We start from the raw sequence: 10,000 nt of genomic DNA on the forward strand, positions 1-10,000 counted from the left end.
CTAATGGACTGAAGTTGGTGTCAGTAATTAGAGTCCCACTGAGCAATCACTCTTTTCATATACAGCAGATTCTATATATAGCCTATATCCTCATATACAGTACAGTTGTCAATCCTGCACTTTTTTAATCTGGCTGTATAATGTCTAACATCAGAACCAGATTTTTTTTCTTGCTATGTGAAAAGCTGTCAGTTAAAAAGCTAACAAAACGTGCCTTTTTTTTGCAAATCAACTATGGCAAGCTGGTATAGACAATTCAGTCGACTTCAGCCAGCTAGTCAATAAACTCTTGCCCACACACACACACACACACACACACACACCAAGATGACGTGCATCAGCAGACTATCGGTGGTCCGTCACACACCCAGTTAGCGGCGTGCGGTGCCAGTGGCCGGGCCTGTGTGGCCCCCGGGGCGGGCCCTTATCTGGGCTCCATATCAGCACGGCTCGGCAGAAATGACCCCTGCCGGGATTTACTGGACCGCCGGCCCCACACAAAGAACCCGTTCCAGAACCGCCGCGGAGCGTGCGGACAGTACGCAGATGGCCTCACACACACACACACACACACATACACCCTCTGAATGGCCTCACACACACACATGGCCTCTCTGGATGGCCTCACACACACACACACACACACACACACACACACACACACACACACACACACACACACACACACACACACACACACACACACACACACACACACACACACACACACACACACACACACACACACACACACACACACACACACACACAGCCTCTCTAAAGAATGGGACTGTGGGTAGCTTTGCTGATATGCACTAGTGTGAGTCTCCGCTAGAGCTTTGCTAGGCTGCATTACTTCCAGCACATCAGCTGAGAGGACATGACACTTGCAGTGGGGGGAGGAGGGTGTGTGTGTGTGTGTGTGTGTGTGTGCGTGCGTGCGTGCGTGCGTGCGTGTGTGCGTGCGTGCGTGCGTGCGTGCGTGCGTGCGTGCGTGCATGCGTGAGTGTGTGTGTGTGGGGGGGGAGGGGGGTGATGTAAGCGTTCTAGAGTGAGGCTATATTCCTATTCACCGTGACACAAGTGGGGGAGATTGGAGGAGTCAGATTTTTTGTAAAATCTTTAACAGGGGGTCTGAAACTATGCCGCTTATATTCCAAGCAAGAGCAGAATCACGGACACAATCCTAGATTATGATGATAGAACAACTGCTCTATGCTGGTTCTGTACCCTTTTACCTGTCTTTTAAAATGTGTCACATCAGGAGCCTACTTGCATCTCCCATACAGATAGATAGATAGATAGATAGATGGATAGATACAGTAGATAGATAGATAGATAGATAGATAGATAGATAGATAGATAGATATTATCTACTAAAGGGACGTTTTAAACACACACCCACACACACACAAACACATGAGGAACAGCTAAACTTTCGTAATCCAAACTGTGAAATATACGTCTTGGCATCAGAATTCTCCTCCTCTGCTCAGCCAGACTTGCTAACGCGACATCATATTGCTTTTGCGTCGACAAATCTCTAGTGAAAACGAAAGCAGATCCAATGATCGTCACCTCCTGTCATCTCAGCATCCCCCACATGTGACTGAGTGAGTGAGTGAGTGAGTGAAAGACCTATTCATGGGTTTCATCAGGTCCCTTTCCACAGGTGCATTAATCAAGCACCATGCAGTCTGCATTCATAATCTGGTGCTTGATTTTATACACCTGTGGGAAAGAGACCTGATGAAACCCATGAATAGGACTGATAAGCTCGATTAACTCCTCAAAACACTCAACCATACACAGTATAGTGTGCACTCATGTTCTGATGGTGTATTTGTCAACATCCTCGGACAATAAAGCACCATTCTGATTCTGAATTCTGATTCTGATATGAACTGACTGAATTAACTGCACTGCCACTGACCTGCGCTGAGGTAAAAACAAAACTCTCACATTCCCTTACGTAATATTTCTAGGAAATGTTGTCCAGACTGTGTTGTAGGCTACCGTTAAGTCTTCTAAGCACTTAATGCTAAACTAACTGCATATTACCTCACAGCTACATAGTGTTACTTATTACTTACGTAAGCACACTTTAACACTTATAAATATAGCTGATATAACGTGACCGGATTATATTTCACAATTTCCGCCACATGCCAGCTGCAACTCAAGTGTCTCTCGAACGTCTCAGATTCTCTCTGGATTCTCTCTGGATCCAGAGCAGTGAATGGGAAACCGTTCTTTCAGATCACTGACATTCTGCTCCATAATTTAATCTGCGCTACACAGAAAGTTCTCGTCCTTGTTAACAGCTCATTACATTAGAGCAGCGTGGAGTGGACATTCATAATCCCAAATCTGTCCACTCAGCGTGGAAATAAATGACCCGGTCAACACAAACGGATACTTTTCCTCAATATTTGATGATTCATTCTAAGATCCGCACTCTACGGACATGAGACATATTGCAGTAACTAATGCAGAGCAGGATGGGCCTCAACATTAGTGCTAATAGCTACTATCATCGACACCATAAAATAGGACGCTGGGAACACTGGTATGGAGACACTTCATTACCTCTGGTCATGTCCATTCAATTCTATTCTATTCTGTGTTTCTTCTTCCGCATATTTGTATTTCTATTCTGTTTCAATTCATTTATAATCCCATGGCCATTACCTCTGTTCATGTCCATTCAATTCTATTTTGTTCTATGTTTCTTCTTCCACATATTTGTATTTCTATTCTGTTTCAATTAATTTATAATCCCATGGCCATTGTCTCTGTTCATATCCATTCAATTCTATTCTATTCTATGCTTCTTCTTCCACATATTTGTATTTTTTATTCCGTTTCAATTCATTTATAATCCCATGGCCATTGTCTCTGTTCATGTCCATTCAATTCTATTCTATTCTATGTTTCTTCTTCCACATATCTGTATTTTCGTTATGTTTCAATCCATTTATAATCCCATGGCCATTGTCACTGTTCATGTCCATTCAGTTCTATTCTATTCAAAGACTATTTCCACCTATTTCTATGTCTATTTCTACTCCATTTCGATTCATTTCTGTTCCCATGGCCTCTGCTGGCAGACAGATGAATGGAGCAGTGTTGTGCTTAATGGTGCGCTGGCCCTTTAAGGGGTGCTGGAGGTGTGTGACGAAGCAGAAGGTTAAGTGGTTGGGCCTGTGCCAGTAATCGCAAGTTGCTACGCACTCTGTCTCTTTTAATTATTACACTTCGTGTCTTTTATGTCTTTTAATCAATCGATTTTACATCCTTTACTTTTTAAACCATTTTCTTTTAATGATTGCTCTTTAATGTTGTGCTTTTGTGCTTTTATTTACCATTATTCTTTGTATTTGTTTATGTACACGTAAAGCATATCAAACTACCCCTGTGTACGAAATGCGCACTATAAACAAACATGTCCTGGCTCGGCTGCTAAATGAATGGGTTTGCGGTGAACTGGCCCTTTAAGCTCGGTACTGGAGAGTGCTACGGATGCTGACTAAGCCTAGCGCCACTGATTAGGTGCTGGAATGCCGGCGCAAGCTTTCATTTCTGCCTCCCCATGGTTTGGATTTTCCCTCATGGTATTAAGGTATTTCCCCACACAGTTTCACCATAGGCACACACACTAACAGCGTCATCTATGGCCGACTACCAAATACCGAATTGACACATATTGTATCAACTCAACGAATAAAATAACAGACCTCCACAAAAGGATTACAAAATGCCACGCTTCAGGCTGACTTCATGTTGTAAGAAATCTCATGAGGTCGCCCATGTGCACCAACAACATGCCAAAGCACACTCTTGCATGAGTGGAAGTGAAAAGAGATCAACTGAAGTGGCGTTTGTGATAAATAGATTGAGACAAATAAATACAACTCAAGCCTTTAGTTCACATGCACAGAAGATATAAGTCTAGAAGCACTTGGTCTCTCTGGTAAGGGGAGCTGTTTTCTCCTGGGCGTGTTTGTTATGCATTACCAGCTGTCATGTTCACATGAGGAAGCATTAACACCCACCACCACCAGGGACCCTCTCCTGCACGTAAACACTTATTTACATACCATACCAACATCAGGCTGTTGATGCAGCACCACAACACACACACACACACACACACACACACACACGTGTGGAAACTGCTCAGTCACAAACAACAGAGATCAACAGAGAGGGTGAAAGAGAGGGTGAGAGAAATACAGGATGAATGAAAGAAAGATAGAGTGGGTGTGAGAGAGAGGAAAAAGGAGAGAGTCAAAGAGAGAGAGAGAGAGAGAGTAAGCATGTGTGTTGTTCTGTGAAGGTCACGGCATCTCTGTGCTATTGGCAAGGGAATGCTTCCACGCAGGCTGTCTCTCATATTCACAGGGCTGCTATAAAGTGTCTGTCTCAGGTCAACCCCCCTCCTCCTCCTCTTCCTCCTCTTCCTCCTCCTCCTCCTCCTCCTCCTCTCTGACCGATTCTCAATGAATCCCTTCAGATTTACAGTGCAGACAGCTTTTTACATGAAACACTCAGACATACACATAACTCGTATACTGACACACACACACACACACACACACACACACACACACACACACACACACACACACACACTCACATAAATTCTCAGAGCATGCAGTATGAAGAGTTTTATAGCCCTTTTTGTCTAATGCAGAGTGTAGCCAATTGTCAGCATTGCTTCCCACACACAGCGTTGCCTCTGACAGACTTTTAGCGTGTGTGTGCTGTTTTAGCATGTGTGCTGTTTTAGCATGTGTGCTGCTTTAGCTCCTGCAGCTACAGTACCCCCCCCCCCCTGCACCAGCGCACTTGTAACCTTGAGTGCTGCGCACTGTAGCCTCATCTACGCCACATCCCACACAGCAGCTGAGCACCCTGCTATCCACTCTGCCCGTATAGTGGAGGAGACTTCGGGACAGCAGCACCAAGTGTGCAGGGGGTCCCATCCTGCATCGTCCTGCATCGTCCTGCATCGTCCTGCAGCGTCCTGCAGTGTCCACTGTCCTGACAGAGAGCCCCCCTCTTCCCCTGTGCGATCGGAGCACTGTTTAGACAGGACAATGCAGCACACTGGTGCAGTGTACACACACTCTCTCTCTCACACACACACACACACGCGCGCACACACACACACACGCTTCAAACTGCCTGACCGTGAACATCCCCTATCCCTTGTCCCATCAGTTTTGCAAACCAAACCGGACCGTCCCGTGAGAACAAGCCCACACACACACACACACACACACACACAGACACACACACACACACACACACACTAACACGTTCACTTCAGATGCATTAGACGACACAAAGCAGCACCCTAACAGCATAAAGAGTTTAGCAGTGTCTAAATGTGGATAAGTCAGCACTTACGGGCGCGAGATAGTCGGCTGCCTCTTCCACGGCCATCTCTCTGCTCTCCTCTCCTGTCCTCTCCTCCCCGCAGTAGTGAGCAGTAACCCGAGCGCTCAATTAAGCTGCCGCTGGGACCTCGCCGCAGCCGAGGGGCATTATGTCAAAACTAAAAATACCTGGCGGGACGGAGCCCTCGCGAAACAACAGTTCCGGTGCCCAACGCCAATCACTGGCCCCCTCGCTCTCTCGCTTCCTCTCTCTGTGTGTGTGTGTGTGTGTGTGTGCGTGTGTGTGTGTGCGTGTGTGTGTGTGCGTGTGTGTGATTCTGGCTGGCTGTGCTGGACCCCTTCAAAAAGAGTAGCAGGACGATCCGTAGTTCCAGTGGCACACACCGGCACCAAGTCAGCTATGCCTCCCCCCTCCAGACACACACACACACACACACACACACACACACACACACACAGAGGCATCTGTCCCCCTCCTTCCCACCCCCACCTCTCCGTGTCCCGTCAACAACACCAACTCAGCTAAGGACACCCGACCCCCCCCCCCCCATCCCACTCCGCCGACACACACACACACACACACACACACACACACACACACACACACACACCCATCACAGCTGCCTGCTGCACCGCCGCATAGCTTCACAGGGGATCTCTCTCCCTCTCACACACACTTACCATATTTGTAGGCACTAGTCACCCGCCCGGCGCAGTGTAATCATGATATGGGTGGTATGGGGAGTGGGGGGGGGGGTCGTAGGGTGGCTGGGGTCCAGATAGGGGGATGGAGAGGGGGGGGGGGGGGGGGGTGATGTGGGGGGGAGGGGGGGTGGAGGAGATACAGAAATAGCCCTCAAGAATCAGATGCTGCTGCTGCTGTTACTGCTACTGGTGTTGCAGTTCAGAGGCCACAGCCCTGGTCCTTGCTGCCCAGTGTCCAGTCCAGCTACAGCAGTCCTTTCCCTTGCTGCCCAGCGTCCAGTCCAGCTACAGCAGTCCTTTCCCTTGCTGCCCAGCGTCCAGTCCAGCTACAGCAGTCCTTTTCCTTGCTGCCCAGCGTCCAGTCCAGCTACAGCAGTCCTTTTCCGCTCGTCCGTTCACACGGGGCGAGTGAGCGTCCGACTGGCGAGACCAAACGACCAGAAGAGTGTGGAGAGAGCGGCGAGCAGCGTCCGACTCCGAGCCGTATTGTCCTGCAAGTTTCCCGACGTATCGTCGCGCCCGTGCCAACACAATGTGGCCCGGTCCAGTCCAGTCCAGTCCAGTCCTGTCCAGCCGCCCGTCTGCCCGCCTGCCAGGGGCACGCTTCAGCTGACCGCCTGCGTCGGGAGCCAATGAGCCATGCAAAGACCCAGTGCCCGCCAACAGCCAGCCGCCCGCCCGGCTTAGCAGGATTTGGGCCGCGCTTGCCCAGGTATTAGTCAGGAGCCGGGGCTGGAGCCGGAGCTGGAGCTGGAGCTGGAGCAGCAGAGGGGGTCACTGGGGGGGTTGGACCCAGAGAATGAGTGCCAGAGAGCGGGCAGCTCAGTTGGTGGTGGTGCTGGTGGTGCTGGTGGTGGTGGTGGTGGTGGTGCTGCAGCCTCTGGGGGAGGTCTGTCTGTTGCTCTCCAACAGCCTGAGTCGACAAAGCACGAGTGTAGAGCTGCAGCCCTCGGTCAAGCCAACACACACACACACACACACACACACACACACACACACACACACACACACACACACACACACACACACTCAATCTCTCTCACTCACAAACACATAAACTCTCTCTCTCTTTGTTTGTGTGTCTCTCAGATACAGTCTCTCTCTCTCTCTCTCTTTCTCTGACACACACACACACACACACACACATACTGTACACACACTACACAAGTCCCTGCAGATGCCAGTCTAATTAATGGAATCAATGTGGCCCCCACCATAACTCATTGCGGATATCTAAAATGGTGGACGTTCATTTCCTGTCTGGATTGACCCGTGCCAGCTGAGTCCTGGCGCTCACTCGCGCACGTGCTGCGCTCGGCTCTGGAATCGGAACTGGCCACAACAACGCCATCAATACCAGCACAGCAGCGCTGCCGCTTCCTGCGTCCGCTCTGCGCTCCCCTTACCGACACACACTGACCGGCTCAGATCGCATTCCTCGCCGCAAGCCTACGATACGGTCACTCACAAAGTCATCGGCTCAAACGAAGACCTTTACTGTACATGTGCAATGGGCATCCGCTCAACAAGGCTTTGCGTCGCTCTTGCAGGGAGATTTTGCGAGAGTTCACGACTTTTGGGTGACACAATGTACAGTAGCCTATTCCCTTATGGGACATAGAGTTTGTAAATAAGGATATGAGGTGCTGTCCTGTACTTCCTAATCAAATAAGGTCCACCTTCTGTCATTTGGAAGTCATTAGTATAATGTTTCTTTCTTGGAATAGAAAATGAAGCAGTTAATATTTCAATGTTACCATAGTTGGTAATGCTTCATCACATGTTTCATCAAATTTATTATAGCGAATCTTGAGCTAAAGCTTGACTTATCTCGCAATTCCAATGGCAATCACAACACCTGTCAGAAAATCACAATTTGATATCTTCCCCAAATTGTCAAGCCCTACAGTATAGTAGTACCTATAGGGATTCAGGGAAACAGGGATCCTGAAGAAGTGCTACTACTCTTGTTATGAGGGATAAAGACAGACATGGCTACAGACAGACAGACAGACAGACAGACAGACAGACAGAGACAGAAAGACAGACATGGATACAGACAGACAGACAGACAGACAGACAGACAGGCAGGCAGGCAGACAGACAGACAGACAGACAGACAGACAGACAGGCAGACAGACAGACAGACTCGAGAGGGAAAACATTTCAGTCGGGTGAGCACACGAGTGAAACCAGATACGGGCATTACGACTTGGACGCCTCCTGTCAGTCACGGCTCAGCCTCCCTACCCCGTCTCCTTGGGAATACGCCGCTGCCATGGCAACGCGTTGAGCGGAAAGAGGGGATGCAAGCCCTAAGATGGAGCGAGAGAAATCCCTTATCTTATAGGAAAGCACTTTCTGTAGATACCCAGCATCACAATCACCTACTCCCGAGGACATGTGAAATGAACCGGAGACAAGTGGACTTAAAAATAAGAGAGAGAGAGACAGAGAGAGAGAGAGAGAGAAAGAGAGAGAGATAGAGGTAATGAGTCATAGCATTGGTAAATTGTAAGAGAGAGAGAGAGTTTTTTTGACAGGTGTTTCCCTTTCCCTCTGTTCCCTGCCCCTTCCCTTTCAGTCTAGTTTCATTAGGACACGTGTTGCAGTAGGTTATTGGGGAAGGTATCTGAATGATCTCCTCCCTTACATAGACCCTCCCAGGGCTCATGGCCCAGCTGACATCTGATGCTCTCATTGGCTACGCTTGATGATGTCTTACGCTCTCATTGGCTTCTCTTGATGATGTCTGACACTCTCATTGGCTTCTCTTGATGATGTCTGACGCTCTCATTGGCTTCTCTTGATGATGTCTGATGCTCTCATTGGCTACTCTTGATGATGTCTTACGCTCTCATTGGCTTCTCTTGATGATGTCTGACGCTCTCATTGGCTCCTCTCGATGATGTCTGACGCTCTCATTGGCTACTCTCGATGATGTCTTACGCTCTCATTGGCTACTCTTGATGATGTCTTACACTCTCATTGGCTTCTCTTGATGATGTCTGATGCTCTCATTGGCTACTCTTGATGATGTCTGATGCTCTCATTGGCTACTCTTGATGATGTCTGATGCTCTCATTGGCTACTCTTGATGATGTCTTACGCTCTCATTGGCTCCTCTCGATGATGTCTGACGCTCTCATTGGCTCCTCTCGATGATGTCTGACGCTCTCATTGGCTCCTCTCGATGATGTCTGAAGTTCTGGGTGCATCATCAGCAGATCTGAGCTCATCGTACTCAGCCAAGCAATTAGTGAATGAAACGCTTCCTTTCAGCAATAAATCATCTGGCTAACAGTCTATTTGGTCTCTGTTTATGTCTCTTGACTTTCCAAAGCAACAGCGTCCAATATGCAACACTGTGACTCACCCTAAAAGAGCATCTGGGTTTGGTCTTGGGTTGAGAGTGACCCATCATGACTCCTAACATTACACTTACACTAAACGAACGTCATGTCTTACAATAACATTTCACTCCAATAGCCACTCAACGTATCATAATATGGGCCAATAGGACGCCTGCTGACAAAAAACGCTGATGTCAGCATGTCAGTGAAAACAGACCATTTCTGCAGAAGGAAATGGAAACAATGGCGTCAAGCTGCTGATGTGCGCCTCATCTCCAAATACAACAACATCATGTTACGCCATCTCAGGCCTGCCATACTGATACGAGACTAAACGTTTTACAATCATACAAACACCATGAACACCACGCCGATGAAAAGCATCTATAGTCTTACAAAATGTACACTTATTTACACCCACACTCTTAGAAAACAAGGTGCTATATAGAACTAAATAGAAATTCATGTTTCATATATAGCTCCCCTAAAAGGTTCATTTTGAAGGGTCCATCAAAGGAACCTCTAATGGTCCTTTAA

The 10,000-nt window shown here is 48.1% G+C and overlaps 1 protein-coding gene across 1 annotated transcript in view; it reads right to left on the minus strand.

The window, feature by feature from the left end:
* The window catches only part of LOC134069984 (ankyrin-3-like), a gene marked incomplete at its 3' end in the record, with an annotated part of 135,134 nt that overhangs the window by 14,100 nt on the left and 111,034 nt on the right, over nt 1-10,000 (minus strand).

The sequence above is a fragment of the Sardina pilchardus genome, chromosome 22 (genome assembly GCF_963854185.1).
Source record: "Sardina pilchardus chromosome 22, fSarPil1.1, whole genome shotgun sequence".
Taxonomy (NCBI): Eukaryota; Metazoa; Chordata; class Actinopteri; order Clupeiformes; family Clupeidae; genus Sardina; species Sardina pilchardus.